The sequence below is a fragment of the Schistocerca cancellata genome, chromosome 3 (assembly GCF_023864275.1).
Source record: "Schistocerca cancellata isolate TAMUIC-IGC-003103 chromosome 3, iqSchCanc2.1, whole genome shotgun sequence".
NCBI lineage: Eukaryota > Metazoa > Arthropoda > Insecta > Orthoptera > Acrididae > Schistocerca > Schistocerca cancellata.
The window spans coordinates 328,015,945-328,032,393 of record NC_064628.1 but is presented as its reverse complement, the minus strand read 5'-3'; the positions used below and the strand labels follow the sequence as shown (position 1 = coordinate 328,032,393).

The following is a 16,449-nucleotide window of genomic DNA, read 5'->3' as shown; positions in this document are numbered from 1 at the left end:
TTCAGTAGGAGACGGACCAGGAGTGAAGTCGGGCACGGGTCAGTGAGTCAGCAGTCAGTTGGAAGGCAGACAGAGCGAGTATGCGCCGGGACCATGGCCGACGCAGACGGAAAGCCGTTGGTGGGTCGATCTGCTGGTCGTCGCATGACGACATGTGGTCTGCTGAGCACTGGCACCAGTATCAGTCGGGGAAGAGTTGGCAGCCAGAAACAGTCGGGTCCGTATGGTGTCAGTATTCGCCGGGACCGCTGTCGGCGAAGGTGGGCTGCCGTTGGTCGTTTGCTCGGCCGGTCGTCTCAATCCACGACGTCTTGGATCCTCAGGACGAACACCGTTTTCCGAGTTGGGACATGGTTGGACCTTGTTGGTTCTTTGGAACTGAGCAGCGACGCAGTCTCCACAGCGTGAAGCCAGGGCGGGGCTTTTGGCGGCGGGCACGCGCTGTTCCACCAGGAGGCGATAGCTGCGCGAGCAACTTTTCGCTTTCATCCGAAGCACGATCCGCAAGTTGAGTAATTAGTTACATGTTCTTCAAACTCGAATGTTACGATTTCTTCGTTATTTGTCGATTGTTGTTTTCTCAGCCCATAGCACGTGTGATAACAAGTCGCGTGTTCAAACAAATTTCGGGCTTGCAGCCGGTCGTCGTTCAATACTTCGCACGATATTTCAACTGGGCACCTGCCAGTCATCTTCAGGTGAGCCGTCGCAGACTGGCGAAAACGTCCTCCGTTCCGCAATATATAGCGTACTGTAACTATTCTGCGCATGCGTCGAAAACTTGATAGTTGAACCACACTGCCCGCCGGCAGCGCCCTCGCTGGTGGAATAGCGGAACTCAGTCGCCCTCTACGTTGCTGTTTGCCACGGCCGTCGACGCACTCTGTCATCTTCGATTTGAGTAAATCGTGGAGATGATGGGATTCCATGCACTGTCCAGCTGGTAGCCGCTGTCACGGTTTAACAGATTTTCCGCCAGTCGTATTTCTACGGATTCTTTAATAATGGAGTCCCAGAAAGACGTTGCTGTGGACAAAATCATTGTTTTCTCATACTCCATTGAATGTCCAGTAGAAATACAATGTTCAGCAATAGCGGAGTGACGGACCTTGTGGGATTAGTTAAGGACAATCTGTTACTACGAAAGGCCGGAATTTACAAGATACCGTGCCAATGTGGTATGGCTTACATAGGTCAAACCACACGCACCGTGAAAGAACGCTGCACTGAACATCAACGTTACACCTGCCTTTTGCAACCAAGCAAGTCCGCTATTGCTGAACATTGTATTTCTACTGGACATTCAATGGAGTATGAGAAAACAATGATTTTGTCCACAACAACGTCTTTCTGGGACTCCATTCTTAAAGAATCCGTAGAAATACGACTGGCGGAAAATCTGTTAAACCGTGACAGCGGCTACCAGCTGGACAGTGCATGGAATCCCATCATCTCCACGATTTTCTCAAATCGAAGACGACAGAGTGCGTCGACGGCCGTGGCAAACAGCAACGTAGAGGGCGACTGAGTTCCGCTATTCCACCAGCGAGGGCGCTGCCGGCGGGCGGTGTGGTTCAACTATCAAGTTTTCGACGCATGCGCAGAATAGTTACAGTACGCTATATTTTGCGGAACGGAGGACGTTTTCGCCAGTCTGCGACGGCTCACCTGAAGATGACTGGCAGGTGCCCAGTCGAAATATCGTGCGAAGTATTGAACGACGACCGGCTGCAAGCCCGAAATTTGTTTGAACTGTCAATTCGCCGGGTAAATTTTAAAATTCACAACAAGTCGTGTGTTTTCTTGCCTAGAATCTGCTGCCTCCGGTAGTGACTTTTACAGTGGTTCGGATTCTTTTAAACTCGTCTTGGGTGATGTTTGATGCCTTGATCTTGGTGAGGCCCAGTTGAATTTATTGGTATCTCGGATAATTCTTCATCGGCCGATATTTCCTTTATCTGTGCAGTTGGATCTGACCGTTGGAAATTGGTCAGATGTTCGGTCTGTCGTGAACCGTCCCTTGGTTGTGTTGCCTTCCCATTAAGAGGTTGTCTGTCTGGCTGCCTGTCTCACCTAAACGTGCGTTAGTGTTACTTCCCAGGCCGACACTTGGAACCTTCTGATCGCCGCTCCTTGTGTTTTACATAGTGATCTCCTTTTAGTCTTAACTGCTCTGTGTGGCCTTCATCCGAGTTTTAGCTTATTAAAATTGTAGGTGTTTTTAGGCCTTAAGCCTTGAAATTGTTTTCTCCATGGTGTGTGGCCTTCACCCGAGTTTTAACCTCTCTTAAACTGAAAATTCAAAATCTTGTTCTTGCCCTTAAGTCATAACATTGCTATTTTTTGGGGTATAAGGCCTTCAGCGGAGTTTGCATGAAACGTTTTAAGCTAAGGCCCCCAGCCTTTTCAAATTGAAAGCTCTTCTTCTTAGGCCTTAAGCCGTAAAGTTGTTTTGACTAGGCCTGTGGCTTTCAGCCGATTTAAATCAAATAAAAGGAGCCCTTTCGTTAAAACCTTGAGAGTTTTTAATTCTTGCTTATGTTACTGTGTGTTTTAACTAATAAAATTTATATGTTGAGTGTAACTGACAGCAACTTATTTTGGCCCCTTTCCACAAATATAACCTCACCTGCTCTGTTCTGCTAGTCCAGGGATCTCAAAGAGATTTTTCGATTTCAGGAAAAGAAAAATGTCACAAGGACTCAGATCAGGTGAATAAGAGGGCTGTGGAATAACAGCAGTGTCTTTTGCGGTCAAAAATTCCGTGATAGAAGTGGCCGTGTGACATGAGGTGTTGTCATGACGCCTCCACTTGTCAGCAATTTCCATTCTCATTCGATTCAATCTTTGCCTCAGCCTTTCGAGTACATCTTTCTAAAACACTTTGTAACCTCCCCCTCACTTATCGACCTTAATGATTGTGAAAAATTAAACCACGTGTACCTAAAGGAAATTTGGGAAAAGCAATCGTCACCGAAGTTAATTTGTCGGTAAAGAGGGAGGAAAGGGTTATATCTAAATGAAAGGAAAAATGCAAATGAAATTGGTGGAAATTAATTTTGAGAAAAGGGTAAAATTAATAAAGAAAGTAAATGTGCGGCCGTTACGTTAAGAATTAACTAGCGGTAATTAGATATTTGAGATTTGGGGAAAATTATGGTCGCCAGTCCTATGGACAATTACTATAGTAACTGAAAAAGAAAGGTTATTGCACATATAATTAGCACTAGAAGCGTGGCAACTGAAGGTTGACACGTGTAGTGTGAAAACTGAAAGTTTGTCAGAAATAATAAATTTCGCTACACTCTGACTTAATTTAGCAAAAGAATTAATAAAACCGGAAAATTCAAAGTTAATTTAGTGACTGAAATTAATATTGAGCTTTGTTTCTGAAGCACATCGAAATTCAGTAAAATACGGTTAGTCTTGGGCTACCTCAAAAATCATTTCAAAAGCTACTTGAATCTACGCAGTTTAGAAATAAGAGATTTAACTTTGAACTTGAATTAAATTATTCTGAACAATTAACAATAGTAAAATTTAGTATGTACCAAGCTGAGCTGCAGTCCCAGGCAAGCTAAAATACGGTAACAAAACTCGCACTCTTAATTTGTGCTTGTGTAATCTAAATATTGTAGCCAGCTATGAATACCTTAACTGAACTTTGAAATTAATGCAGTGGAATAGAATATAACTTTAATGCTGGTGTTTGAATTTCAACGACACTCGGGTTCATTCCGGAAAAGGAAGGGACCCTGCTTGGTAATGCAATTGGGACAATGAGCAACAAAGGTTCATGCTAAGTTGCTGTAATTTAGTGAGAAAAATTTAACAGTTTGAAAAGCTGAGGTCTGCCATACAGTTCTAAATCTTTACGTGCTACCAGTCTTCCTTGTTGGTTGATTGAAGGTTTGAAGTCGTCGATCGAGGAGATGGCGACAGTCTCTCATTATCGGCCGTCGCTGTTGCAGAAGCTGGATGTTGGCGCGCCTTCTTCTCGACACGATCTCCAGGCGAAACGGGCTCTTGATGTGCGCCAGCTAATGCTTCCCGTCCGCGACACCGTGTCAGAAACTAACATAGCAAGTCGAGCGCAATTACATGCTGCCAAACCCCGAAAGCGCGGCATCTCGCGGGAGCGTCACACAACACAACTGGTCCACCGCACTACTCCAGCCAGACTCTGTCTGCTCTGCCCGCGCTCCACGCAGCAGAGTTAACACTACCAAAGATCCTAAACACTTTGGTTCTCCACACGACCTATCGATGTAATCGTTCGATAACATAGTTTTCCCTAGGCAAGACCCAGCGTAAAAATACAAATAATATTTACAAAACAAACCAATTATACATCGACATAAATGCATATATATATACAGGGTTATTACAAATGTTTGAAGCGATTTCACAGCTCTACAATAACTTTATTATTTGAGATATTTTCACAATGCTTTGCACACACATACAAAAACTCAAAAAGTTTTTTTAGGCATTCACAAATGTTAGATATGTGCCCCTTTAGTGGTTCGGCAGACATCAAGCCGGTAATCAAGTTCCTCCCACACTCGGCGCAGCATGTCCCCATCAATGAGTTCGAAAGCATCGTTGGTGCGAGCTCGCAGTTCTGGCACGTTTCTTGGTAGAGGAGCTTTAAACACTGAATCTTTCACATAACCCCACAGAAAGAAATCGCATGGGGTTATGTCGGGAGAGCGTGGAGGCCATGACATGAATTGCTGATCATGATCTCCACCACGACCGATCCATCGGTTTTCCAATCTCCTGTTTAAGAAATGGCGAACATTATGATGGAAGTGCGGTGGAGCACCATCCTGTTGAAAGATGAAGTCGGCGCTGTCGGTCTCCAGTTGTGGCATGAGCCAATTTTCCGCGGGCTACGCGTGAAACTTGCCCGCACGCGTTCAACCGTTTCTTCGCTCACTGCAGGCCGACCCGTTGATTTCCCCCTACAGAGGCATCCAGAAGCTTTAAAGTGCGCATACCATCGCCGAATGGAGTTAGCAGTTGGTGGATCTTTGTTGAACTTCGTCCTGAAGTGTCGTTGAACTGTTATGACTGACTGATGTGAGTGCATTTCAAGCACGACATACGCTTTCTCGGCTCCTGTCGCCATTTTGTCTCACTGCGCTCTCGAGCGCTCTGACGGCAGAAACCTGAAGTGCGGCTTCAGCCGAACAAAACTTTATGAGTTTTTCTACGTATCTGTAGTGTGTCGTGACCATATGTCAATGAATGGAGCTACAGTGAATTTATGAAATCGCTTCAACTATTTGTAATAGCCCTGTATATATATATATACAGGGTGTTTCAAAAATGACCGGTATATTTGAAACGGCAATAAAAACTAAACGAGCAGCGATAGAAATACACCGTTTGTTGCAATATGCTTTGGACAACAGTACATTTTCAGGCGGACAAACTTTCGAAATGACAGTAGTTACAATTTTCAACAACAGATGGCGCTGCAAGTGATGTGAAAGATATAGAAGATAACGCAGTCTGTGGGTGCGCCATTCTGTACGTCGTCTTTCTGCTGTAAGCGTGTGCTGTTCACAACGTGCAAGTGTGCTGTGGACAACATGGTTTATTCCTTAGAACAGAGGATTTTTCTGGTGTTGGAATTCCACCGCCTAGAACACAGTGTTGTTGCAACAAGACGAAGTTTTCAACGGAGGTTTAATGTAACCAAAGGACCGAAAAGCGATACAATAAAGGATCTGTTTGAAAAATTTCAACGGACTGGGAACGTGACGGATGAACGTGCTGGAAAGGTAGGGCGACCGCGTACGGCAACCACAGAGGGAAACGCGCAGCTAGTGCAGCAGGTGATCCAACAGCGGCCTCGGGTTTCCGTTCGCCGTGTTACAGCTGCGGCCCAAATGACGCCAACGTCCACGTATCGTCTCATGCGCCAGAGTTTACACCTCTATCCATACAATATTCAAACGCGGCAACCCCTCAGCGCCGCTACCATTGCTGCACGAGAGACATTCGCTAACGATATAGTGCACAGGATTGATGACGGCGATATGCATGTGGGCAGCATTTGGTTTACTGACGAAGCTTATTTTTACCTGGACGGCTTCGTCAATAAACAGAACTGGCGCATATGGGGAACCTAAAAGCCCCATGTTGCAGTCCCATCGTCCCTGCATCCTCAAAAAGTACTGGTCTGGGCCGCCATTTCTTCCAAAGGAATCACTGGCCCATTTTTCAGATCCGAAACGATTACTGCATCACGCTATCTGGACATTCTTCGTGAATTTGTGGCGGTACAAACTGCCTCAGACGACACTGCGAACATCTCGTGGTTTATGCAAGATGGTGCCCGGCCACATCGCACGGCCGACGTCTTTAATTTTCTGAATGAATATTTCGATGATCGTGTGATTGCTTTGGGCTATCCGAAACATACAGGAGGCGGCGTGGATTGGCCTCCCTATTCGCCAGACATGAACCCCTGTGACTTCTTTCTGTGGGGACACATGAAAGACCAGGTGTACCGCCAGAATCCAGAAACAATTGAACAGCTGAAGCAGTACATCTCATCTGCATGTGAAGCCATTCCGCCAGACACGTTGTCAAAGGTTTCTGGCAATTTCATTCAGAGACTACGCCATATTATTGCTACGCATGGTGGATATGTGGAAAATATCGTACTATAGAGTTTCCCAGACCACAGCGCCATCTGTTGTTGAAAATTGTAACTACTGTAATTTCGAAAGTTTGTCTGCCTGAAAATGTACTGTTGTCCCAAGCATATTGCAACAAACGGTGTATTTCTATCGCTGCTCGTTTAGTTTTTATTGCCGTTTCAAATATACCGGTCATTTTTGAAACACCCTGTAGTAAAACAATTACAATATATAAAGACAGAGAAATGTTAAATCTTCAGATAACAAAATAAGGAAAAAATTTGCAGTACAATAGATGGAAATAGGAAGATATGCATTTCCGGCGTTACAACTTGCTTGATACTTTATTCTGGAGGTCTGGTATCACAAGAGCAGGTGCACTTCGACGTTTCCGTCGGTTTTTGAAGTTGAAAGTCAGCCTGAGCGAGGTTTACCTTCAATGTGCTCTCGGCCTTCCAAAAATGATTTGTGCAGCGAAAAACTAGTCCTCTTGATAAAGGATGTTCTCTATAAGCCTGTTTCAAGTTTTTAAAGGTCACACTGACGGATTGCCCAAGTTTAAAACAGAACTTGATGATATAACGTTGATCTAAATTTCGCTGTTCCGTTTTCGTAACACACGGCGAAAGCAAAAGCTCAGTGACGGCGCTCTCAAAAATCTGTTGATACCTGTATGGACCTAAAGCATAGACTGAACAGCTGGAACGGATGAACATATCGGTCTACACAGGAACAACACTGCCTTGCCAGATCGCTCGCAGTGTTGTCAGTCTTATTACTTTTCTTACTCACCTCAAATTCTGTATCAAGGCTAATCAGGACAGCGTGGACAACACGCAATCTTGCGTTATAAAACTTTCATCCATTTCGGACGGGGAACACTGCGGCTGTGATGAATAAAGATTTCTTGAAAATACGGCAATCAGTCGCCTCTTGTTTTGTTCTTCTATTATTTTTGTTAATCCATTACCTGTTTCGAACCGTCTAGCGATTCATCATCTGATGGTACATATTTATTAATTGTCTACAGCAGTTTGTAGGAGCAGTCGAGTAGAGTGATTAGTATATAGTATCCGTTGGTTGGGTGTTAGTGTACACAGTATTCTGGAAAACATAAAGAATGTTTTCCAGTGACGTTAACTGTACTGCACTTCACACACTTAGCCACAGGTAACACGATCCACATGCTTTACAAAACGTAAATAATTTATGTTTTGTAAACCAACCAACCAACCAACCTACTGATACTAATCACGCTACACGAGTCCTCCCCCACTACTGCAGACAATTAATAAATATGTACAGTCTGATGATGAATCGCTAGACGGTTCGAAACCGATAATGAAATAATAAAAAAGTTGAAGAACAAAACAAAAGACGACTCGCTGCAGTAATTTCAAGAAACCATTAGTTTTGTTGAAATATAATGTCGCAGAGACCTGAAAGATGGGATCTAACCACCGGATTTAAGACGTCAAAAACTAAGACGTCCAAAATAAGGCTATGCACAACAGATGTGACAGTATTATGTACGCACAGGTACCCCATACCATCACAGCAGTTGCTGAGCCTGTACTACGATGACGGATGCAATTTGCCAACACCCGTGCTCGTCAGAACTTGAACACACAGATGAAACCCTTCGTAATACCGTACCAGAACTGGAGCTCTTCTGAAAACAATATGTGATGCCCTCTTATGTCCAGTGTCGCCGCTAGGAGCGCCATTGGTGGTGCGTCTCTTCCTGTGGCCTCCTCAAGGGAATCCGCAGCCACAGCGCCCACTGTATTCCAGACGTCGTCTTGCAATGCGTGTGGCTGCTCTTCTTGCTGAAAAGAAGCCCATTTCCTGAGTGAAGGTGCGTAACTTGTCTGTACGATCGTGCACGTCCGAGAGAAAAATACACTGCCGGAAAAGAAACCGCAACGCCAAAAAATATTTAATGTAGAGTAATGAAATTTCTGGAATACATTTGTCTCGGTAACATATTTGAGTGATTAACACAGCAAGATCAAAGGCTAATGTAAGGGCGAGGTAAACCATTGCAAATTTGAAATGCTGGTACATTAACAACCGGTGTAACCTCCAGAATGTTAAATGAAAGCATGCAAATGCGCATGCATTGAGTTTTGAAAGTGTCGGATGTCAGTTTGGGGGATGGAGTTCCATGCCTGTTTCAATTGGTCGTTCAATACAGGGACGGTTAATACTGTTTGTGGATGGTGTTCGAGTTGTCGTCCGATGATATCCCATATGTTTTCGATTCGATACGGATGTTGTAACTTACCAGACCAATGTAACATGTCGACACTCTGTAAAGCAAGTTGGGTTACCATAGCGGTATGTGGACGAGCGTTATCCTGTTGGAAACACTCTGTGGAATGCTGTTCATGAACGGCTGCTCAACAAGTCGAATCACCCGATTGACGTACAGATTTGCAGTCAGATTGCGTGGGATAACGAAGAGAGTGCTCTTGCTGTCATAAGAAGTCACCCCCAGACCATAGCTGCAGATACAGATCCAGACAGGTTGGTTGCAGGTCCGCAACTGACCTGCTTCTAACCGTCACACGGCCATCAAAGGCACCGAGGGGGAACCAGCTTTCATCAGGAAACACAACAGACCTTCAACCTGCGCTCCAATGAGCTTTCGTTAGATACTACCGATGTCGCAAATGGTGGTGGTGGAATGCACGCTGCAGGATGTCTTGCTCAGAGCTGTCCTCAAGTAACCGATTTGTAACAGTTCGTTGTATCGCTATGGTGACAACTGCTGCTCATATTGCTGCTGCAGATTCAGTAGGATGCACCAGAACTACACGCAGAACATGATGGTCTCCCGTGACCACCATGACCACCACTACTAGTAATCTTGTACAATAGCTAATCGCTAGTAAGTCTTTCTGCAATATCTCAGGACGAACATCCAACTTCTAGTGGCAATATTGTTACACAACCTCGTTCAAACTCAGTGTGGTGTTGATAATAGCGTGTTTGTCGCCTTAAAGGAATTCTTGACTGGCATCAACTCACCACGTCCAGTCGCATAGGTGACCGTTACAGTGTGTATTTAAACCGAATCTGATTTGCAGCCTCATAGTGACGCTGCTAGCTCCACTCTTATGCAGCTGGCGCGAAATCTGAATAGACATCAGATGTGGAAACACGCCAACCATTTTTCGTTTATGTCGCACAACTCCTTCTTGGTGACAAACAAGGAACGACAAGGAATGGGATTGTTGCAGATGTCGAAGTGCTCCTGTGTGGTCTGGCATTGTCATGCTGAAGCAGGGGATGATGCATGTGTCGACGAAGGGCTTCTGAGATTACAGCACGCTGTTTCTCACGCACCGATATAGTTACGTTACGCACCGCCATGTTACTTACAAGCTACAATTCGGAGCCCTCTGGCCGCAGAGGGTTGCAACTTCCATCAGCGAAGCGGGAAAGTCGACCGAGTAATGTTTGTAACATGTAATAGCTCACCGAATATTGAGAAGGGAATAAAAAATTCGGAGGCATTACTTTTCAGCACGACCTCGTACTTCGCCCATTTGCTGACGACCTCCACACGTCAAAAAAAGTTTTGCATTACCCCGGTTCTCAGAACTCCTGAATATAGACGTTGACTGGATATTGTATCACAGACACAGTCCCTTTGATTGTTCAGAAATGTCACTAAACCTGCCCAAAGATGTAAACAGCCCTGCATGAGCAGCGCCTATGAGACGGAGGGGGTCCAAAAGCCGATCAGTTCCAGTCACTCCACCAGGAAGGAGGTACAAGGTTCGTGTTGTCTGTAGTTCAACCATGCCTAGACGGCCAGTACCGCGGTTCGATCGCGTCCGCATTGTTACTTTGGGTCAGGAAGGGCTGTCAACAATGTCCAGGCGTCTTGGAGTGAACCAAAGCGATGTTTTTCGGACATGGAGGAGATACAGAGAGACAGGAAATGTCGATGACATGCCTCGCTCATGCCGCCCAAGGGCTGCTGCTGCAGTGGATGACCGCTATCTACGGATTATGACTCGGAGGAACCCTGACAGCAGCGCCACTATGTTGAGTAATGCTTTTCGTGCAGCCACAGGACGACGTATTACGACCCAAACTGTGCGCATTAGGCTGCGTGATGAGCAACTTCACTCCCGACGTCTATGACGAGGTCCATCTTTGCAAACACGACACCATGCAGCGCGAAACAGACGGGCCCAATAACATGCGAATGGACCGCTCAGGATTGGCATCATGTTCTCTTCTCCGATGAATGTCGCATATGCCTTCAACCAAACAATCGTTGGAGACTTGTTTGGAGGCAACCCAGTCAGGCTGAACGCCTTAGACAGACTGTCCAGCGAGGGCAGCAAGGTGGAGGTTCCCTGATGTTTTGGGGTAGCATTACGTGGGGCAGACGTACGCCGCTGCTGGTTAAGGAGGGCGCCGAACGGCTGTACAATACGTGAAAGCCATCCTCCGACCGATAGTGCAAACATTTCGGCAGCGTATTGGCGAGGCATTCGTCTTCATGGATGAAAATTCGCGCACCCATCGTGCACAGGATAACGACATTGCTCGACTAGAGTGGCCAGGATGTTCTCCAGACATGAACCCTATCAAACATGCCTGGGATAGATTGAAAACGGCTGTTTATCGACGACGTCACCCACCAACCACTCTGAGGGATATACTACGAATCGCCGTTGAAGAGTGGGACAATTGGACCATCAGTGCCTTGATCAACTTGGGGATAGTATGTATGCCACGACGAATACAAGCATGCATCAATGCAAGAGGACGTGTTACTGGGTATTAGAAGCACCGGTGTGTACAGCAATCTGGACCACCACCTCTAAAGGTCTCGCTGTATGGTAGTACAACACGCAAAGTGTGGTTTTCAGGAGCAGTAAAAATGGCGGAAATGATGTTTATGTTTATCTCTATTCCAATTTTCTCTACAGGTTCCGAATCTCTCGGAACCGAGGTAATGCAAAACTTTTGTTCATGTGTGTATTATCATGTTACTCCCTGGCTGGACGCCAAAATAATACACTATTTTCGCCCCGCAAATCACTCGATCACTGCAGCACATTATGCATCAGTACCGTCTATTTTCAGAATTTTACAGCTTACAAAGACCTTGTTACCAGATGGACATTTATCACTCAATTTGGAATCTGCAAGACTCCTATATGCCGATTTTATTACTTGCCTTATAGGTCAGGCAATAAATATCCGTTATTATGTTCCAAGGCTGTAGCATCACTTGCAGAGTGATATCTCCCCTTTTGGGCACAGTCCGTTCGGCAGATTCTGTTCTACAGAAATTTTAGCGTACCAAGGTGCCCAGACAATCCTTATCATGTTCTTCCTCTTGTTGCTAGTCTATAATACAATGTCAAATTGTTTATTTTGCTTACATAAGGCGATCAGGCCTTGCTATATATTTTCCGTCTTAAGTTTCTTCTACTAATGTCGTTAGATAGCATCCTCAGCCATGCTCCCCCTTGGTGTTGCAAATGTCTTAAATGCTCCAGTTCCGGCACTTTAACACTATCGTATGGTCTGTCATTAACCACACTTGCATGATCTTGCCACGCAGGGTAGTCGCTCGGTCTACGGTGTCTTGTCCGCGTGGCTCCCCCCGTCGGAGGTTCGAGTCCTCCCTCGGGCATGAGTGTGTGTGTCGTTCTTAGCGTAAGTTAGTTTAAGTTAGATTAAGTAGTGTGTAAGCTTAGGGACCGATGACCTCGGCAGTTTGGTCCCATAAGACTTTATCACAAATTTCCAAATTTTTTTGCGTGATCTTCACAGTCTCCGTGTTTACGAGAGTGTTTGGAATCATGGAGAAATCATCCTTGGAGTCTCTGGTGGCTGCTAGAATTTTATGTTTGCTCATGTCTGGTGTTAAATGTCTTCTTTCTTGCCCTTTTGAGCACCACAGACAGAGAAATAAAATCGGGAAAAGCCAAGTCACACTCGGCAGATGTTCACAACAGAACCTTAACTTACAATAGCAAAGAATAAGATAACGTGGATATAGCCTCTGTGAGTAGTTGCCGCCTTCTTGGAAAATGTCTGTGGAAAGGTGCTGTCATTTTGACTGCCAGAACTCGAGAGGAATCAATTTGCCATACATCGTCACTGAACTGAATGGAGTATGGCCCAACGCTATGTCTTATTTAAAGTTCTTTCAACACCAAATAGATATTGCAAATTGTAGTAGACTATACATTTTAGTGAGAAGAAATTGTTTATTCTCTCATTAGTCATGGTTTAGCACATAACATCACTCATGAAATGCGTAAATTTCGCAAAGTATCTGCAATATGGGTGCCACGGCAGAACTGAAAGAGCGACACGTTGGCATCTGTGAAGAACTTTTCCGGTGATTTGAAGCAGGTGTTGACAGCGAGTGATTACCGGATGTCGGGACCACTCAAATAGACGATGGGAGGAAAGAAATTTCGTTCCGATGAAGAGTTACAGTAGGCGCCACGAGTGGCTGCGCACAAGACCGAAATGGGTTTTTTTCTTTTTTCAAAGGAATCCCCGGACTTCCTACGCGCTGGAGGAAGTGTGTCGAACGACAGGGAGATAATATCAACAAATTATACATTAGTGTCCCACATTTGTTGAATGAAAAAAAATTCAAAAATATTTAGTTATTATTAGACTCCCCCTCGTAAAAAAAACTAATTTTTTCGCTCATATTCAAGCCCACGTTCCCTCAGCATGAGTGTCCTAACAACCGATCATTTCTTTTAGACACGTTAATCCGTAAATTTCTTTTCCATCCAATTAGATTTAATTAGGACAAAAAAACACTAGAAAATGAGCTTCATATCGTGTTTGAAAACCTAAAAGCCTATAATGTTTCGCAAATGCAACCAATATATACACGCGAAAAAGATTTTAAATTCTGTAATCACAAGTTACTGATATGACTCAATTACAGTCGTTCTTCCAATTCATTTCTTTGTAGAGCAGTGGGAACATTTCTTATCGCCTCCTTATGCGAGTGAATGCGTAACATACTAGTATTACTACTACTACTACTAATCGGCTCTACAGCCCTTGGAGGGCCTTGGCCTGCATCACAATATCCTGCCATTCAATCCGGTCCATGGCGTTCCGTCTCCATCCTCTGACACCCAGCTTTTTCATGTCTTCTTCAATTCCGTCCATCCATCTCTTTCTGGGACGTCCCTTCCGTCGTCTGCCTCCAGCCTTGCCATCAAAAATCTTCTTACATGTTCTGTCTTCCTCCATTATGACCACGTGTCCCGCCCATCGCAGTCTTCTTATTTTAATGGTAGTGACAATGTCTGGTTCTTCAAAAAGTTGTTCTAATTCTGCATTCGTACGGATGCACCAACCTTCTCGATAGTATATTGGGCCGTATGTTTTACGCAGAACCTTTCTCTCCCAAATGCTAAGGATCCTTTCCTCGTTTGCAGTCATGGTCCATGTCTCGGCAGCATACATAACAACTGGTGTTATAATTGTTTTGTAAATAAGGATAGTCAGGACCTTCGAGAACATTTTAGATGTAGTATTTAGGAGGGGTATTTTTCGGTAATTCTGGCAGTTTAATTTATCTCTTTTTTATGTATGAGGCACATAATAGCCGTTTTCCACTCCATAGGCATGCTCACCTTCTGCCAGACGTTCCGTATTACTTTATGTATTGCTTTCCACAATGCTTCCCCACCATATCTGAGAAGTTCCGCCTGGATCTGATCTTCTCCAACTGTCCTATTATTTTTTAAGGTCTTAATGACTTGTATCACTTCCTCCAGTGTAGGTTCTGGTGTTAAGACCTCTGGTCCATAATAAGTTATTTCCACCAGTTCTTCTTGTTCTAACCCTTCTACTTTTGGGTTCAGTAACTTTTGGAAGTATTCTGCCCATCTGTCGCGTATTTTATTACTCTCCGCTATCAAATTCTCTTCCTTATTTATATATATATATATATATATATATATATATATATATATATATATATATATATATTTGTTCTTGCTTGAAACCTAGCCAATCCTTTTTTAATCTTTTGGTACATTCCACGTTCTTGCTTAATTTGGGAATATGTATTTGATGGGGCACAATAGCATTTCCCAAGTGCGATTGTGAAGCTGCTAAACTAACTGTCAAATACAAAATTGAAGCTTGCCCATTGAGAGTCCTGATTGGTGACCGCTTCGAATTCTAGCACCTAGCGAAACGGCAGTAGAATGCATCAGTAATGTAGACATTTGGCTGTGGTTATGTTCCTGTAAATTTTGTTGTTATATAATTCAAAGCTACCTTCGGTGAAATTAAAAAAAAAATGGTTCAAATGGCTCTGAGCACTATGGGACTTAACATCTGAGGTCATCAGTCCCCTAGACCTTAGAACTACTTAAACCTAACTAACCCAAGGACATCACACACATCCATGCCCAAAGCAAGATTCGAACCTGCAACCGTAGCGGTCGCGCGGTTCCAGACTGTAGCGCCTAGAACCGCTCGTCCACCCTGCCGGCGGTGAAATTAAAAGCAAAGGTGGTATCATTGAGAGTGTAATAGGAATTCCACTGTTAAAGTCAGGGGTGAGACGAGTAGGTGAAAGAACACATTGAAGGCCTCTATTAGGGGGAAGAATCACCTGGTGACATGATGAGGAAAAGTGGACGAGAGGGAGAAAATAGGGGATCCAGTATCAGAAACAGAATTTAAAAGAGCTTGGAACGACTTAAGATCAAATAAGGGAGAAGAGACAGACAACATTCCGTCGAACTTCTAAAATCATTGGGGGAACTGGCAACAAAACGACATCTACGTTGTATAAAAACAACATCTACGCAATTCCGAATACAGCAAGAGCCGACAAGTGCGAGAATTATCGAACAGTCAGCTTAGCAGCTCAAGCATCCAAGTTGTTGACAAAAATGATATACAAAAGAATGGAGAAGAAAATTGAGGATCTGTTAGTTGACAATCAGTTAGGCTTTAGGAAAGGTCAATGCACCAGAGGTGCAGTTCTGTCGTTGAATTTGATAATGGAAGCAAGAATGAAGATAAATCACAGCACCTTCACAGGATTTACAGACCTGGAAAAAGCGTTCGACAATGTAAAAAGTACAAGAATTTCGGTGTGACGGGAGGCGTGCTAGGGTAGTCCGAGCGTTTCTGGCGATCACTGCGTCTGGATGGCGTAGTGGTCCACGCATCTGCCTGGTATGCAGCCGTTCCGTGTTCGAATCCCGGTCCTGCACAAATTTTCAGCTTGCCCCATTAATATAAATCAATGCTCAGTGGCAGATAACACCTTTAATTCCTTTGTGTCTTAATTGGGAATGTTTGACAGAAAGATGATATTGTTCTCATAGAAGTTAGAGAATCCGTATTCGAGGAAGTCTGAGCTGTCGCTACCGTACATCTAGCATAGTGATATATATGAAGATACCATCGGTGACCACGCAGTTCGTTAGAATGAAATTACAATGAAATGAATACCCATAGCTGCATACAGGCGTTGATATAAGTCAACGGGGATAGTTGAAAATGTGTGCCACGACCGGGACTCGAACCCGGGATCTTCTGCTTACATGGCAGACGCTCTATCCATCTGAGCCACCGAGGACACAAAGGATTGTGTGACTGCGGGATTTATCTCTGCCACGCCTCCCGAGAGACCCGCATTCCCAGCTTATTGTCCCGCACTATATGCACAGTGGTCCTGCCCACTATAGTCATTACTAGCGGCTTTATCGCTGATTCCCGTAAGAGTTCGGGCACTGTTTGTGCATCCGCA

The 16,449-nt window shown here is 44.5% G+C and overlaps 1 non-coding gene across 1 annotated transcript; it reads right to left on the bottom strand.

Moving 5' to 3' along the window:
- Nucleotides 1-16,204: 16,204 nt before the first annotated feature.
- Trnat-ugu (transfer RNA threonine (anticodon UGU)) lies at nucleotides 16,205-16,278 on the bottom strand. The gene has a single exon. It is a non-coding gene; the product is annotated as a tRNA-Thr (tRNA).
- Nucleotides 16,279-16,449: the final 171 nt, after the last annotated feature.